The following is a 15875-nucleotide window of genomic DNA, read 5'->3' on the forward strand; positions in this document are numbered from 1 at the left end:
GCAACAAAGCCGAGAACTTCATATATTGTAGTTGGATAGCGTATTATTTCAACTCTAAGAACAGATTGGTTTCACTGGGGATTGAACCCAGGACCTTCTGCGTGTGAAGCAGACGTGATGACCACTACACTATGAAACTTTTAAAAATCTGCAAAGTAATGGTAATTAGAGACGAGTTTTGACCGCCAGGGGAAAAAAAAACAAATTCGTAGCTCTGTTGGTGATGGAAGCTAAAACATCCCGTTATTCGGCAACAAAGCCAAGAACTTTATATACTGCAGGTTGATAAGGGATTATTTCAACACCAAGAACACATGGGTTTCACTGGGGATTGAACCCAGGACCTTCTGCGTGTAAAGCAGGCGTGATTTCCACTACATAATGAAACCTTTGAAAGCTTGCAAAGTAATGGCAATTAGAGACGAGTTTTGACCGCCAGGGAAAAAAAAAACAAATTCGTATCTCTCTTGGGGATGGAAGCCAAAACATTTCATCATTCGGCAACAAAGCCAAGAACTTCATATATTGTAGTTTAATTGAGTATTATTTCAACAACAAGAACAGATTGGTTTTACTGGGGATTGAACGTAGGACCTTCTGCGTGTTAAGCAGACGTGATGACCACTACTCTATGAAACCTGATGGAAAGTTACTGTGTATTGGCTAGCAGAGCAGAATTGTGACTGACGGGGCCTTTTTATTGCTGAAGGATATTATTTTTTGTAAATGAAACATTTACAATTTTTATTACATATTTTACCAGTTTTATTCCTACAAAGGGAATTTGCTTAAAAGGAAGTTTACATTGAATGTGTTACTTTTTTCCACATAGTTTAGTTGTTTGCTTTTGTATTTAAAGGAACTATATATTTTGAAACAAACAGGATTTTTATAATATGGGATTATGTTTTCTGCTAAAATGGTAAATAAAAAAGAAACCCAAAATCGTAGTTCTCTTGGTGATAAAAGCCAAAATATATTATCAGTTGGCAACAAAACCAAGAATTTCCTATATTACATGTTGATAGCAAATTACTTCAACAGCGAAAGCGGTTTGTTTTTACTGGGGATTGAACCCAGGACCTTCTGCGTGTGAAGTAGACGTGATGACCACTCCACTATGAAACCTGTGAAATCCTGCAAAGTAATGGCATTTAGAGATGAGTTTTGACCGCCAGGGGAAAAAAAAAAAATAATTTGTAGTTCTGTTTGTGATGGAAGCCAAAACATCCCGTCATTCGGCAGCAATGCCGAGAACTTCATATATTGTAGTTGGATAGCGTATTATATCAACACTAAGAACAGATTGGTTTCACTGGGGATTGAACCCAGAACCTTCTGCGTGTTAATCAGACGTGATGACTACTACACTATGAAACCTGACGATAAGTTACTGTGTATTGGCTAGCAGAGCAGAATTGTGACTGACGGGGCCTTTTTATTGCTGAAGGAAAGTATTTTTGGTTAATGAAACATTTACAATTATTATTACATATTTTACCAGTTTTATTCCTACAAAGGGATTTTGCTTAAATTGAAGTTTATATTGAATGTGTTACTTTTTTCTCCATAGCTTGGTCTTTTGCTTTTGTATTTATGGGAACTATATATTTTGAAACAAATAGGATTTTTATAATATGGGATTATGTTTTCTGCTAAAATGGTCAATAAAAAAGAAACCCAAAATCGTAGTTCTCTTTGTGATGGAAGCCAAAATGTATTGTCATTTGGCAACGAAACCAAGAATTTCACATATTACAAGTCGATAGGAAATTACTTCAACACCAAAAACAGATTGGTTTCACTGGAGATTGAACCCAGGACCTTCTGCGTGTGAAGTAGACGTGATGACCACTACACTATGAAACCTTTGAAATCCTCCAAAGTAATGGCAATTAGAGACAAGTTTTTACCGCCAGGGAAAAAAAAACAAATTCGTAGCTCTGTTGGTGATGGAAGCTAAAACATCTTGTTATTCCGCAACAAAGCCAAGAACTTCATATATTGCAGGTTGATAGGGTATTATTTCAACACCAAGAACACATGGATTTCACTGGGGATTGAACCCAGGACCTTCTGCGTGTAATGCAGACGTGATTTCCACTACACTATGAACCCTTTGAAAGCCTTTAAAGTAATGGCAATTAGAGACGAGTTTTGACCGCCAGGGGAAAAAAAACATATATATTACAGGTTGATAGCAAAATACTTCAACAGCAAAAATAGCTTGTTTTTACTGGGGATTGAACCCAGTACCTTCTGTGTGTGAAGTAGACGTGATGACCACTCTACTATGAAAGCTGTGAAATCCTGCAAAGTAATGGCATTTAGAGACGAGTTTTGACCGCCAGGGGAAAAAAAAAAAAATTTGTAGTTCTGTTTGTGATGGAAGCCAAAACATCCCGTCATTCGGCAACAAAGCCGACAACTTCATATATTGTAGTTGGATAGCGTATTATTTCAACACTAAGAACAGATTGGTTTCACTGGGGATTGAACTTAGGACCTTTTGTGTGTTAAGCAGACGTGATGACAACTACACTGTGAAACCTAATGAAAAGTTACTGTGTATTGGCTAGCAGAGCAGAATTGTGACTGACGGGGCCTTTTTATTGCTGAAGGAAAGTATTTTTGGTTAATGAAACATTTACAATTTGTATTACATATTTTACCAGTTTTATTTCTACAAAGGGATTTTGCTTAAATTGAAGTTTATATTGAATGTGTTACTTTTTTCTCCATAGTTTGGTCTTTTGCTTTTGTATTTATGGGAACTATATATTTTGAAACAAACAGGATTTTTATAATGCAAAAGAAACAGGAGAGCAGATGTGGTTGAAATGCAAAAGAGAATGACAAATTTTATTACATCATAAAAAACAGTTTTTAGATGTAGCACAGAAAAATACATATAGGTGCAACAACAGAGGGCACTTTGGCACATAAAGAGTTAATCAGAATTAACAAGGCAAGTAGAATACATAAGACAACAAGTATACAGCACAGATGGCAAAAAATACAAAGTTACATGCCAGGTGATACCAGAGAACAATAGCTGGTGTGCAAGATAAGATAAAATTATACAGCACACTGGGTTTGTCAGTATATGCAAGCAATGATACATATCAGTGGCTAAATATATGCAAACACTGCTCACCAGCATGCCAGGTGATACCTGAGAACAATAGCTGGTGTGCAAGATAAGATAAAGTTATACAGCACACTGGGTTTGTCAGTATATGCAAGCAATGATACATATCAGTAGCTAAATATATGCAACACTGCTTACCAGCATGCCAGGTGATACCAGAGAACAATAGCTGGTGTGCAAGATAAGATAAAGTTATACAGCACACTGGGTTTGTCAGTATATGCAAACAATGATATATACCAGTGGCTAAAAGAATGTAAACACCGCTCACCAGCAATGATATAAAGTGCCAGATAAGTGCAGGAGCCAGAGACCAAAAGATCCCCCTCAGAAGCAAGATAACGCGCTTTTCAGGTCTTGTTAGAATAAGGGTATGTGCGCACGTTGCTTTTTACCTGCTTTTTTGCTGCTTTTTCTTCTGCGCTGTTTAATGCCAAAATGGATGTGTTCTTCTATTCAAGCAAAGTCTATGGGAATTTGGGTTTCTTGTTCACACTATGTTGTTCAAAATGCTGCCTTTTTGTGGCAGAACTTTGGTCAAAAACTCAGCTTTGCAGTGCAAAACCCAAATGGCAAAAACAATTGACATGTTGCTTCTTTGAAAAGCTGAGTTTTTGACCAAAGTTCTGCCACAAAAAGGCAGCATTTTGAACAACATAGTGTGAACAAGAAACCCAAATTCCCATAGACTTTGTTTGAATAGAAGAACACATCCATTTTGGCATTAAACAGCGCAGAAGAAAAAGCAGCAAAAAAGCAGGTAAAAAGCAGGTAAAAAGCAACGTGCGCACATACCCTAACCCTTCATCAGACCAAGGAGGGGTGGTGACTCATCTGTTCCCAGAAGCTTTAATAGACTATATGGTTTATCACATGGATCGGACCGGCCAGTCAGTGCAGGTTTAAGCTGGCGCATGCGCGGTCATTGCTAATCCCACTAGCAGATGCGAGTGACGTCAAGCCGAGGAGTGCAGGGGAGAGGGCGAAGGCAACGCCCCCCACGAGCAAAAGTCCGCCCTTGAGACATCGCTTAGCATGCCAGGGAGAGAAGAAAGACCAGGCATGTGCACACCACACATACTGGAACATACAAAGATACAGATATACGGGCTCCCACACAAACAGCAGTATAGGAACGCCAAGGAAAGAGGGCAAAGAAATAATGAAATGGCAGGAATCACAAGAATAACAGTAGTTAGCCCTCGACCAAGCAGTATCTAATCCCGGCTGTCATGGGGGAAGCCACCTTGTAATCATAGTCCAGATGCACGATGTATTCAGGTAGTCATATTAACAGAGGCAGTGATCCATAGGGAGCAGAAGATGGAAGCTGCAAAGAAAAGGGCACAAAATGGCATAAAACACTTGCAGCAATAAAATTAGAATATAAAAACAGAGGTAAAAAATTGCATAGGTGGTAAAAAACCACATCTAGCAAAAAAAGGGGGGGGGAGGAGGACAGGGGTCTAAAGGAAGGGGGCAAAGCTAAGGGACTCATTCAGACCAGACGGAGCCATAGTACCCAGTAGGGTGATCCATTTGGTTTCTTTTTGGGCGAGGATCTTTTTAAGGTTCCCGCCCCTATTGCCGCCATGTACGACATCTATCCCTATGACACGCAATGATCTCGCATTACATCCGTGATGGTTCCGAAAATGCCTAGGAAGGGTCTTAAGAGTAGAAATATCGGTCACCGTTTTGGAAGCACCAATGTCTCTCACATGTTCACGCACTCTCACCCGCAATTCCCTAGAAGTTAAACCTATGTATATATTAGGGCAACTACATTTAGCATAATAGATAACATAGGAAGTTGCGCATGAGATGTAACACCTAATATCAAATGTCCGACTACCATCTGCGGTGGAAAAGGTCTTACTTGCGAGAGACATTGGTGCACGCAAGACAGCGACCGCAGGGAAAACACCCGCGAATAGGATTAGTAGAACCAAAAGGATGGGAAATCACAGGAACGTAATGACTATGTACGAGAAAATCTCGTAGATTTTTGGAACGGCGTGCCGTCATTAGAGGATAATCAGGGACCAAATCCCTTAGGGTAGGATCAGATTTTAGTATCGGCCAGTGTTTGTTTAATATGGCACGCATGTTATGCCATTCATGGTTGCACGCAGATATGAATCGAGCCTCTCCTGCCCCCGTATTCGCCTGACTAGATGGCTGCAGGAGCTCCTGTCGATTGGTATTCTTTGGCCTATTGTACTCCTTCTTTATGACACGATGGCTATATCCCCTATTAACCAATCTCGATGTTAGATCATTGGCCTGGGACTGAAAATTATCAGATGTAGAGCATATCCGCCTCATTCTGAGAAATTGCCCAACCGGGATGGCTTGGATGGTACAAACAGGATGAGAAGATGAGGCATGTAAAAGGGAGTTGACCGAGGTAGGCTTCCTAAAGACATCCGTCTGTAGTTGCCGACCACGGTCAACTCCAATCATAATATCCAAAAAATCAATAGACTGTAAATCATATCTAAAAGTGAGCTTAAGGTTCAATGAATTATGGTTTAAAACACCCATAAAGTCCGAGAGCTGCTCCACGGTACCCTGCCACAAAACAAAAACATCATCATTATATCTTAACCAGCACTGCGCATGGGTAGCGGCCGGCACGCCCTCGTCGCCAAAAATGCCCCTCTCCCAATGGCCGAGGAACATATTAGCGTACGAAGGCGCACAGGCCGCGCCCATCGCAGTGCCTCTGGTCTGTAAATTAAAACCGGTCTTTGAAAATGAAGAAATTGTGTCTCAGGATAAAGTGGAGCAGCTCCAGGATCAGCTCACATAAATGGCCATCACGGTTGGTATTGCTCAGAAAGAAGCGGACTGCCTCCAGACCATCATCATGGTTAATATTGGTATAAAGTGACTCTATGTCCGACGTGACAAGAAGGGTATCAGAATCCATAAAAATCCCGTCGACCCTATTCAGGACGTCCGTCATATCCTTAACATAAGATGGCAATGTTTCCACAAGAGGTTTTAAATAATAGTCGATAAAGCGACAGACAGGGTCGCATAAGCCATCTATGCCGGATACGATAGGGCGCCCCGGAGGGTGTTCGGGATTCTTGTGGATCTTGGGCAGGAGATAAAAGGTGGGGATTTTGGGAGATGCAACGAAGAGGCCATCAAAAACCTTCTTTGTTATAATTCCTTCATCCAAAGCCCCCTGCAAGATCCGGTATAGCAAATCTGAGAAGGGGAATGTATGTTTAATAGGATTTTTATAATATGGGATTATGTTTTCTGCTAAAATGGTCAATAAAAAAGAAACCCAAAATCGTAGTTCTCTTGGTGATGGAAGCCAAAATGTATTGTCATTTGGCAACGAAACCAAGAATTTCATATATTACAAGTCGATAGGAAAATACTTCAACACCAAAAATAGATTGGTTTCACTGGGGTTGAACCCAAGACCTTCTGCGTATGAAGCAGACGTGATGACCTCTACACTATGAAACCTTTGAAATCATGCAAAGTAATGTCAATTAGAGACGAGTTTTCACCGCCAGGGGAAAAAAAACAAATTCGTTGCTCTGTTAATGATGGAAGCTAAAATATCCCGTTATTCGGCAACAAAGATAAGAACTTTATATACTGCAGGTTGATATGGGATTATTTCAACACCAAGAACACATGGGTTTCACTGGGGATTGAACCCAGGACCTTCTGCGTGTAAAGCAGACGTGATTTCCACTACACTATGAAACCTTTGAAAGCCTGCAAAGTAATGGCAATTAGAGACGAGTTTTGACCGCCAGGGAAAAAAAAACAAATTCGTAGCTCTGTTGGTGATGAAAACCAAAACATCCCGTCATTCGGCAACAAAGCCAAGAACTTCATATATGGCAGGTTGATAGCACTACACTATGAAACCTGATGGAAAGTTACTGTGTATTGGCTAGCAGAGCAGAATTGTGACTGACGGGGCCTTTTTATTGCTGAAGGAAAGTATTTTTGGTTAATGAAACATTTACAATGTTTATTACATATTTTACCAGTTTTATTCCTACAAAGGGATTTTGCTTAAAAGGAAGTTTACATTGAATGTGTTACTTTTTTCCACATAGTTTAGTTGTTTGCTTTTGTATTTAAAGGAACTATATATTTTGAAACAAACAGGATTTTTATAATATGGGATTATGTTTTCTGCTAAAATGGTCAATAAAAAAGAAACCCAAAATCGTAGTTCTCTTGGTGATGGAAGCCAAAATATATTATCAGTTGGCAACAAAACCAAGAATTTCATATGTTACAGGTTGATAGCAAATTACTTCAACAGCGAAAACGGCTTGTTTTTACTGGGGATTGAACCCAGGACCTTCTGCGTGTGAAGTAGACGTGATGACCACTCCACTATGAAACCTGTGAAATCCTGCAAAGTAATGGCATTTAGAGACGAGTTTTGACCGCCAGGGAAAAAAAAATAATAATTTGTAGTTCTGTTTGTGATGGAAGCCAAAACATCCCGTCATTCGGCAACAAAGCCGAGAACTTCATATATTGTAGCTGGATAGCGTATTATGTCAACACTAAGAACAGATTGGTTTCACTGGGGATTGAACCCAGGACCTTCTGCATGTTAAGCAGACGTGATGGCCACTACACTATGAAACCTGACAAAAAGTTACTGTGTATTGTCTAGCAGAGCAGAATTGTGACTGACGGGGCCTTTTTATTGCTGAAGGAAAGTATTTTTGGTTAATGAAACATTTACAATTATTATTACATATTTTACCAGTTTTATTCCTACAAAGGGATTTTGCTTAAATTGAAGTTTATATTGATCGTAGTTCTCTTTGTGATGGAAGCCAAAAGGAATTGTCATTTGGCAACGAAACCAAGAATTTCACATATTACAAGTCGATAGGTAATTACTTCAACACAAAAAACTGCTTGGTTTCACTGGGGATTGAACCCAGGACCTTCTGCGTGTGAAGCAGACGTGATGACCACTACACTATGAAACCTTTGAAATCCTGCAAAGTAATGGCAATTAGAGACGAGTTTTGACCGCCAAGGGAAAATAAACAAATTCGTAGCTCTGTTGGTGATGGAAGCTAAAACATCCCGTTATTCGGCAACAAAGCCAAGAACTTTATATACTGCATGTTTATAGGGGATTATTTCAACACCAGGAACACATGGGTTTCACTGGGGATTGAACCCAGGACCTTCTGCGTGTAAAGCAGACGTGATTTCCACTACACTATGAAACCTTTGAAAGCCTGCAAAGTAATGGCAATTAGAGACGAGTTTTGACCGCCAGGGAAAAAAAAAACAAATTCGTAGCTCTGTTGGGGATGGAAGCCAAAACATCCCATCATTCGGCAACAAAGCCAAGAACTTCATATATTGTAGTTTAATTGAGTATTATTTCAACACCAAGAACAGATTGGTTTTACTGGGGATTGAACTCAGGACCTTCTGCATGTTAAGCGGACGTGATGACCACTACTCTATGAAACCTGATGGAAAGTTACTGTGTATTGGCTAGCAGAGCAGAATTGTGACTGACGGGGCCTTTTTATTGTTGAAGGAAAGTATTTTTGGTTAATGAAACATTTACAATTTTTATTACATATTTTACCAGTTTTATTCCTACAAAGGGATTTTGCTTAAATTGAAGTTTATATTGAATGTGTTACTTTTTTCTCCATAGTTTGGTCTTTTGCTTTTGTATTTATGGGAACTATATATTTTGAAACAAATAGGATTTTTATAATATGGTATTATGTTTTCTGCTAAAATGGTCAATAAAAAAGAAACCCAAAATCGTAGTTCTCTTTGTGATGGAAGCCAAAATGTATTGTCATTTGGCAACGAAACCAAGAATTTCACATATTACAAGTCGATAGGAAATTACTTCAACACCAAAAACAGATTGGTTTCAATGGGGATTAAACCCAGGACCTTCTGCGTGTGAAGCAGACGTGATGACCACTACACTATGAAACCTTAGAAATCCAGCAAAGTAATGGCAATTAGAGACGAGTTTTGACTGCCAAGGGAAAAAAAAACAAATACGTAGCTCTGTTGGTGATGGAAGCTAAAACATCCCGTTATTCGGCAACAAAGCAAAGAGCTTTATATACTGCAGGTTGATAGGAGAATATTTCAACACCAAGAACACATGGGTTTCACTGGGGATTGAACCCAGGACCTTCTGCGTGTAAAGCAGACGTGATTTCCACTACACTATGAAACCTTTGAAAGCCTGCAAAGTAATGGCAATTAGAGACGAGTTTTGACCGCCACGGAAAAAAAAAACAAATTCGTAGCTCTGTTGGGGATGGAAGCCAAAACATCCCATCATTTGGCAACAAAGCCAAGAACTTCATATATTGTAGTTTAATTGAGTATTATTTCAACACCAAGAACAGATTGGTTTTACTGGGGATTGAACGCAGGACTTTCTGCATGATAAGCAGACGTGATGACCACTACTCTATGAAACCTGATGGCAAGTTACTGTGTATTGGCTAGCAGAGCAGAATTGTAACTGACGGGGCCTTTTTATTGCTGAAGGAAAGTATTTTTGGTTAATGAAACATTTACAATTTTTATTACATATTTTATCAGTTTTATTCCTACAAAGGGATTTTGCTTAAAAGGAAGTTTACATTGAATGTGTTACTTTTTTCCACATAGTTTAGTTGTTTGCTTTTGTATTTAAAGGAACTATATCTTTTGAAGCAAACAGGATTTTTATATAATGGGATTATGTTTTCTGCTAAAATGGTCAATAAAAAAGAAACCCAAAATCGTAGTTCTCTTGGTGATGGAAGCCAAAATATATTATCAGTTGGCAACAAAACAAAGAAATTCATATGTTACAGGTTGATAGCAAATTACTTCAACAGCTAAAACGGCTTGTTTTTACTGGGGATTGAACCCAGGACCTTCTGCGTGTGAAGTAGACGTGATGACGACTCCACTATGAAACCTGTGAAATCCTGCAAAGTAATGGCATTTAGAGACGAGTTTTGACCGCTAGGGGAAAAAAAAAAATAATTTGTAGTTCTGTTTGTGATGGAAGCCCAAACATCCCGTCATTCGGCAACAAGGCTGAGAACTTCATATATTGTAGTTTGATAGCGTATTATTTCAACACTAAGAACAGATTGGTTTCACTGGGGATTGAACCCAGGACCTTCTGCGTGTTAAGCAGACGTGATGACCACTACACTATGAAACCTGACGAAAAGTTACTGTGTATTGGCTAGCAGAGCAGAATTGTGACTGACGGGGCCTTTTTATTGCTGAAGGAAAGTATTTTTGGTTAATGAAACATTTTCAATTATTATTAGATATATTACCAGTTTTATTCCTACAAAGGGATTTTGCTTAAATTGAAGTTTATATTGAATGTGTTACTTTTTTCTCCATAGTTTGGTCTTTTGCTTTTGTATTTATGGGAACTATATATTTTGAAACAAATAGGATTTTTATAATATGGGATTATGTTTTCTGCTAAAATGGTCAATAAAAAAGAAACCCAAAATCGTAGTTCTCTTTGTGATGGAAGCCAAAATGTATTGTCATTTGGCAACGAAACCAAGAATTTCACATATTACAAGTCGATAGGAAATTACTTCAACACAAAAAACAGATTGGTTTCACTGGGGATTGAACCCAGGACCTTCTGCATGTGAAGCAGACGTGATAACCACTACACTATGAAACCTTTGAAATCCTGCAAAGTAATGGCAATTAGAGACGAGTTTTGACCGCCAGGGGAAAAAAAACAAATTCGTAGCTCTGTTGGTGATGGAAGCTAAAACATCCCATTATTCGGTAACAAAGCCAAGAACTTTATATACTGCAGGTTGATAGGGGATTATTTCAACACCAAGAACAAATGAGTTTCACTGGGAATTGAACCCAGGACCTTCTGCGTGTAAAGCAGATGTGATTTCCACTACACTATGAAACCTTTAAATTGTCTCTCCAGTAAAGGAGACAAACTCTAGCACAGCGCCACCTATTGGAAGTAGCGATCCTAAAAGTCACAAGTGGATTTTTGACAATCCTTTGCAATATGACTCAGGATATATAAGCCAGATCAGAATCCCAATTTGCAGACACGGTGTTTCGGGGTGCTTGCCCCTCGTCAGTGCAAAGTATGGGGGTGTCTGATCTGGCTCATGAGAAAGCTATGTGGGGACCACGGGGGAACACTATTCTCCTTAAGGAGACTTTGCAAGCCAGTCTGGCTGCCAGGTAAGGGGACTTATAGCTGCAATGCCCCTAAAATTCCACGGGGGAACACTATTCTCCTTAAGGAGACTTTGCAAGCCAGTCTGGCTGCCAGGTAAGGGGACTTATAGCTGCAATGCCCCTCTGGGAAATATTCAAATTGTCTCTCCAGTAAAGGAGACAAACTCTAGCACAGCGCCACCTATTGGAAGTAGCGATCCTAAAAGTCACAAGTGGATTTTTGACAATCCTTTGCAATATGACTCAGGATATATAAGCCAGATCAGAATCCCAATTTGCAGACACGGTGTTTCGGGGTGCTTGCCCCTCGTCAGTGCAAAGTATGGGGGTGTCTGATCTGGCTCATGAGAAAGCTATGTGGGGACCACGGGGGAACACTATTCTCCTTAAGGAGACTTTGCAAGCCAGTCTGGCTGCCAGGTAAGGGGACTTATAGCTGCAATGCCCCTAAAATTCCACGGGGGAACACTATTCTCCTTAAGGAGACTTTGCAAGCCAGTCTGGCTGCCAGGTAAGGGGACTTATAGCTGCAATGCCCCTCTGGGAAATATTCAAATTGTCTCTCCAGTAAAGGAGACAAACTCTAGCACAGCGCCACCTATTGGAAGTAGCGATCCTAAAAGTCACAAGTGGATTTTTGACAATCCTTTGCAATATGACTCAGGATATATAAGCCAGATCAGAATCCCAATTTGCAGACACGGTGTTTCGGGGTGCTTGCCCCTCGTCAGTGCAAAGTATGGGGGTGTCTGATCTGGCTCATGAGAAAGCTATGTGGGGACCACGGGGGAACACTATTCTCCTTAAGGAGACTTTGCAAGCCAGTCTGGCTGCCAGGTAAGGGGACTTATAGCTGCAATGCCCCTAAAATTCCACGGGGGAACACTATTCTCCTTAAGGAGACTTTGCAAGCCAGTCTGGCTGCCAGGTAAGGGGACTTATAGCTGCAATGCCCCTCTGGGAAATATTCAAATTGTCTCTCCAGTAAAGGAGACAAACTCTAGCACAGCGCCACCTATTGGAAGTAGCGATCCTAAAAGTCACAAGTGGATTTTTGACAATCCTTTGCAATATGACTCAGGATATATAAGCCAGATCAGAATCCCAATTTGCAGACACGGTGTTTCGGGGTGCTTGCCCCTCGTCAGTGCAAAGTATGGGGGTGTCTGATCTGGCTCATGAGAAAGCTATGTGGGGACCACGGGGGAACACTATTCTCCTTAAGGAGACTTTGCAAGCCAGTCTGGCTGCCAGGTAAGGGGACTTATAGCTGCAATGCCCCTAAAATATGAAACCTTTGAAAGCCTGCAAAGTAATGGCAATTAGAGACGAGTTTTGACCGCCAGGGAAAAAAAAAACAAATTCGTAGCTCTGTTGGGGATGGAAGCCAAAACATCCCATCATTCGGCAACAAAGCCAAGAACTTCATATATTGTAGTTTAATTGAGTATTATTTCAACACCAAGAACAGATTGGTTTTACTGGGGATTGAACGCAGGGCCTTCTGCGTGTTATGCAGATATGATGACCACTACTCTATGAAACCTGATGGAAAGTTACTGTGTATTGGCTAGCAGAGCAGAATTGTGACTGACGGGGCCTTTTTAATGCTGAAGGAAAGTATTTTTGGTTAATGAAACATTTACAATTATTATTACATATTTTACCAGTTTTATTCCTACAAAGGGATTTTGCTTAAATTGAAGTTTATATTGAATGTGTTACTTTTTTCTCCATATTTGGTCTTTTGCTTTTGTATTTATGGGAACTATATATTTTGAAACAAATAGGATTTTTATAATATGGGATTATGTTTTCTGCTAAAATGGTCAATAAAAAAGAAACCCAAAATCGTAGTTCTCTTTGTGATGGAAGCCAAAATGTATTGTCATTTGGCAACGAAACCAAGAATTTCACATATTACAAGTCGATAGGAAATTACTTCAACACAAAAAACAGATTGGTTTCACTGGGGATTGAACCCAGGACCTTCTGCATGTGAAGCAGACGTGATAACCACTACACTATGAAACCTTTGAAATCTTGCAAAGTAATGGCAATTAGAGACGAGTTTTGACCGCCAGGGGAAAAAAAACAAATTCGTAGCTCTGTTGGTGATGGAAGCTAAAACATCCCGTTATTCGGCAACAAAGCCAAGAACTTTATATACTGCAGGTTGATAGGGGATTATTTCAACACCAAGAACAAATGAGTTTCACTGGGGATTGAACCCAGGACCTTCTGCGTGTAAAGCAGATGTGATTTCCACTACACTATGAAGCCTTTGAAAGCCTGCAAAGTAATGGCAATTAGAGACGAGTTTTGACCGCCAGGGAAAAAAAAAAACAAATTCGTAGCTCTGTTGGGGATGGAAGCCAAAACATCCCATCATTCGGCAACAAAGCCAAGAACTTCATATATTGTAGTTTAATTGAGTATTATTTCAACACCAAGAACAGATTGGTTTTACTGGGGATTGAACGCAGGGCCTTCTGCGTGTTATGCAGATATGATGACCACTACTCTATGAAACCTGATGGAAAGTTACTGTGTATTGGCTAGCAGAGCAGAATTGTGACTGACGGGGCCTTTTTATTGCTGAAGGAAAGTATTTTTGGTTAATGAAACATTTACAATTATTATTACATATTTTACCAGTTTTATTCCTACAAAGGGATTTTGCTTAAATTGAAGTTTATATTGAATGTGTTACTTTTTTCTCCATATTTGGTCTTTTGCTTTTGTATTTATGGGAACTATATATTTTGAAACAAATAGGATTTTTATAATATGGGATTATGTTTTCTGCTAAAATGGTCAATAAAAAAGAAACCCAAAATCGTAGTTCTCTTTGTGATGGAAGCCAAAATGTATTGTCATTTGGCAACGAAACCAAGAATTTCACATATTACAAGTCGATAGGAAATTACTTCAACACAAAAAACAGATTGGTTTCACTGGGGATTGAACCCAGGACCTTCTGCATGTGAAGCAGACGTGATAACCACTACACTATGAAACCTTTGAAATCTTGCAAAGTAATGGCATTTAGAGACGAGTTTTGACCACCAGGGAAAAAAAAATAATAATTTGTAGTTCTGTTTGTGATGGAAGCCAAAACATCCCGTCATTCGGCAACAAAGCCGAGAACTTCATATATTGTAGCTGGATAGCGTATTATGTCAACACTAAGAACAGATTGGTTTCACTGGGGATTGAACCCAGGACCTTCTGCATGTAAAGAAGACGTGATGGCCACTACACTATGAAACCTGACAAAAAGTTACTGTGTATTGTCTAGCAGAGCAGAATTGTGACTGACGGGGCCTTTTTATTGCTGAAGGAAAGTATTTTTGGTTAATGAAACATTTACAATTATTATTACATATTTTACCAGTTTTATTCCTACAAAGGGATTTTGCTTAAATTGAAGTTTATATTGATCGTAGTTCTCTTTGTGATGGAAGCCAAAAGGAATTGTCATTTGGCAACGAAACCAAGAATTTCACATATTACAAGTCGATAGGTAATTACTTCAACACCAAAATCTGCTTGGTTTCACTGGGGATTGAACCCAGGACCTTCTGCGTGTGAAGCAGACGTGATGACCACTACACTATGAAACCTTTGAAATCCTGCAAAGTAATGGCAATTAGAGACGAGTTTTGACCGCCAAGGGAAAATAAACAAATTCGTAGCTCTGTTGGTGATGGAAGCTAAAACATCCCGTTATTCGGCAACAAAGCCAAGAACTTTATATACTGCATGTTTATAGGGGATTATTTCAACACCAGGAACACATGGGTTTCACTGGGGATTGAACCCAGGACCTTCTGCGTGTAAAGCAGACGTGATTTCCACTACACTATGAAACCTTTGAAAGCCTGCAAAGTAATGGCAATTAGAGACGAGTTTTGACCGCCAGGGAAAAAAAAAACAAATTCGTAGCTCTGTTGGGGATGGAAGCCAAAACATCCCATCATTCGGCAACAAAGCCAAGAACTTCATATATTGTAGTTTAATTGAGTATTATTTCAACACCAAGAACAGATTGGTTTTACTGGGGATTGAACTCAGGACCTTCTGCATGTTAAGCAGACGTGATGCCCACTACTCTATGAAACCTGATGGAAAGTTACTGTGTATTGGCTAGCAGAGCAGAATTGTGACTGACGGGGCCTTTTTATTGCTGAAGGAAAGTATTTTTGGTTAATGAAACATTTACAATTTTTATTACATATTTTACCAGTTTTATTCCTACAAAGGGATTTTGCTTAAATTGAAGTTTATATTGAATGTGTTACTTTTTTCTCCATAGTTTGGTCTTTTGCTTTTGTATTTATGGGAACTATATATTTTGAAACAAATAGGATTTTTATAATATGGTATTATGTTTTCTGCTAAAATGGTCAATAAAAAAGAAACCCAAAATCGTAGTTCTCTTTGTGATGGAAGCCAAAATGTATTGTCATTT

At 39.4% G+C, this 15875-nt stretch overlaps 12 non-coding genes across 12 annotated transcripts; all 12 read right to left on the minus strand.

Annotated features, from left to right (window-relative positions):
• Positions 1–6819: 6819 nt before the first annotated feature.
• On the minus strand, positions 6820–6892 carry TRNAV-UAC (transfer RNA valine (anticodon UAC)). Its single transcript has one exon. It is a non-coding gene; the product is annotated as a tRNA-Val (tRNA).
• Positions 6893–7725: 833 nt separating this feature from the next.
• TRNAV-AAC (transfer RNA valine (anticodon AAC)) lies at positions 7726–7798 on the minus strand. Its single transcript has one exon. It is a non-coding gene; the product is annotated as a tRNA-Val (tRNA).
• Positions 7799–8078: 280 nt separating this feature from the next.
• TRNAV-CAC (transfer RNA valine (anticodon CAC)) lies at positions 8079–8151 on the minus strand. The gene has a single exon. It is a non-coding gene; the product is annotated as a tRNA-Val (tRNA).
• Positions 8152–8327: 176 nt separating this feature from the next.
• On the minus strand, positions 8328–8400 carry TRNAV-UAC (transfer RNA valine (anticodon UAC)). Its single transcript has one exon. It is a non-coding gene; the product is annotated as a tRNA-Val (tRNA).
• Positions 8401–9316: 916 nt separating this feature from the next.
• TRNAV-UAC (transfer RNA valine (anticodon UAC)) lies at positions 9317–9389 on the minus strand. Its single transcript has one exon. It is a non-coding gene; the product is annotated as a tRNA-Val (tRNA).
• Positions 9390–10306: 917 nt separating this feature from the next.
• Positions 10307–10379, minus strand: TRNAV-AAC (transfer RNA valine (anticodon AAC)). The gene has a single exon. It is a non-coding gene; the product is annotated as a tRNA-Val (tRNA).
• A 416-nt stretch (positions 10380–10795) lies between these two features.
• Positions 10796–10868, minus strand: TRNAV-CAC (transfer RNA valine (anticodon CAC)). The gene has a single exon. It is a non-coding gene; the product is annotated as a tRNA-Val (tRNA).
• Positions 10869–11043: 175 nt separating this feature from the next.
• Positions 11044–11117, minus strand: TRNAV-UAC (transfer RNA valine (anticodon UAC)). The gene has a single exon. It is a non-coding gene; the product is annotated as a tRNA-Val (tRNA).
• Positions 11118–13362: 2245 nt separating this feature from the next.
• On the minus strand, positions 13363–13435 carry TRNAV-CAC (transfer RNA valine (anticodon CAC)). Its single transcript has one exon. It is a non-coding gene; the product is annotated as a tRNA-Val (tRNA).
• Positions 13436–14350: 915 nt separating this feature from the next.
• TRNAV-CAC (transfer RNA valine (anticodon CAC)) lies at positions 14351–14423 on the minus strand. The gene has a single exon. It is a non-coding gene; the product is annotated as a tRNA-Val (tRNA).
• Positions 14424–14954: 531 nt separating this feature from the next.
• Positions 14955–15027, minus strand: TRNAV-CAC (transfer RNA valine (anticodon CAC)). The gene has a single exon. It is a non-coding gene; the product is annotated as a tRNA-Val (tRNA).
• A 176-nt stretch (positions 15028–15203) lies between these two features.
• Positions 15204–15276, minus strand: TRNAV-UAC (transfer RNA valine (anticodon UAC)). Its single transcript has one exon. It is a non-coding gene; the product is annotated as a tRNA-Val (tRNA).
• Positions 15277–15875: the final 599 nt, after the last annotated feature.

This window comes from Anomaloglossus baeobatrachus, chromosome 2 (assembly GCF_048569485.1).
Source record: "Anomaloglossus baeobatrachus isolate aAnoBae1 chromosome 2, aAnoBae1.hap1, whole genome shotgun sequence".
NCBI lineage: Eukaryota > Metazoa > Chordata > Amphibia > Anura > Aromobatidae > Anomaloglossus > Anomaloglossus baeobatrachus.